General features: G+C 39.2%; 1 pseudogene; it reads left to right on the top strand.

Annotated features, from left to right (window-relative positions):
* The first annotated feature begins 823 nt into the window (after positions 1 to 823).
* Positions 824 to 1,255, top strand: Gm36247 (annotated as a pseudogene).
* The last annotated feature ends 399 nt before the right edge of the window (positions 1,256 to 1,654 follow it).

The following is a 1,654-nucleotide window of genomic DNA, read 5'->3' as shown; positions in this document are numbered from 1 at the left end:
GTGTAACATCCAGTTGATCTTGCACTGATGCTAATTATACCCTTCCCCAAATCTGCTCTTTATAGCACTACTGGAAAAAGGATTATGCCAATTGTGCTGACACATCCATGTTCTGTGCTTAGCAAAGCACAAAGCCTACATCACCCATTCAATATAAATCAATATGTCATCAGAGTAGTAATAATTTATGGTAGCCATATATAATATCTAAATAATTTTAAGATACTATTTTAACAATTACTAAGAAAACTTGTGACCAAACACATTAGGAATTACAAAAACTCCTAACGTGATGAAATCTTGAGGCACTTCTAGCCTAATCTGTTCTTTTGACAGTAACTGAAAATATAATAATCCAACCCAAATGGACTAAAGAAAGGTGAATATTTGCTGGGTCACATAACTGAAATACTGACTTTAAGACTTAAACAAGGTTATTAGAGCCTTACTGCTCTGGATCTCTAAATAATGCTTCCTGTCACAAAGGCCCCATTTTTTGAGGTGAATGGTCCATCCTCAACAGCAAAAGATTCATAACCTTTCTGCTAAACAAGCTAAAAAGTACATGTGACTCTCAATCTGTGGATTCAGCAAGCAACTGTTGGTCTGACAGACAGACAGACAGACAGACAGACAGACAGACAGACAGACAGCTGGTGGGTAAATAGATGACTGATGATGGCTTGTAGAAGACAGAGGCATGATAGCTAGATAGATAACAGAAAGCAAATGGATAAATAGGTGATAGGGGGTGGATAGATCGGTATCTCCTGCTGAGCCACATTCTTGCACCATTTGCTTAGGATCAAATGTTCCTACAGGGATGTCAAAACCACCAGGTGGGGTTCACCTGCTGCCACCTCCTTCTGCCACTCCTGCTGCCACTCCTGGTGCAGAGTATGTTCTTTCAGTATGGATCCGGTGCCTCTTTTGTGAAGTGGCAGCTCAGGAGACTTCTGTGCTCACTGTGACCGATGAGAAACCCAAAGAAGGGGTCAAGGCTGAGAATAACAATCATGTTAATTTGAAGATGGAAAGGCAGGATGGCTCTGTGGTGCAGTTTAAGATTAAGGGGCATACACCATTTAGTAAACTAACAAAAGCCTATTGGGAATGACAGGGATTGTCAATGGGGCAGATCAGATTCTAGTTTGATGGGCAAGCAGTCAATAAAACAGACATACCTACACAGTTAGAAATGGAGGATGAAGATACAATTGATATGTTTCAGCAGCAGACAGGAGTTGTCTACTAAAAAGGGAACCTGCTACTTTCCTCTAGAATTTTGTTATAGACCAAGAATACAGTCTCAATTAGAACCCCAATTTGGTTCCATTATACCTGACTACTACATTATACTTTTCTCTATTCCTTCATTTCCCTGTTCCCATTTCTTTATTGTTCATAAAGTAACAGGAATATGTGTACAAACATATTGCTCTTCTTTTCCCATTTTCATTTTGAAACTAATGGCCAGTATTCTGTTTTGGTTGACATCAGATGGAGATGGTCTGGGGGGAAAGTACTGATTCAGTGAAAATATCCCCTTCTCCACTAGTAGCATGGTCGTTCAGCTCTGATCTTTATATTACAGAAAATTATTTTGCTCTCACTGTTTTAGCAAAAGAATACAACATAAAATCCTGCATATCTT

The sequence above is a fragment of the Mus musculus genome, chromosome 8 (genome assembly GCF_000001635.26).
Source record: "Mus musculus strain C57BL/6J chromosome 8, GRCm38.p6 C57BL/6J".
Taxonomy (NCBI): domain Eukaryota; kingdom Metazoa; phylum Chordata; class Mammalia; order Rodentia; family Muridae; genus Mus; species Mus musculus.
The sequence above is the reverse complement of the archived record's forward strand: the minus strand, read 5'-3'. Positions and strand labels throughout refer to the sequence as shown.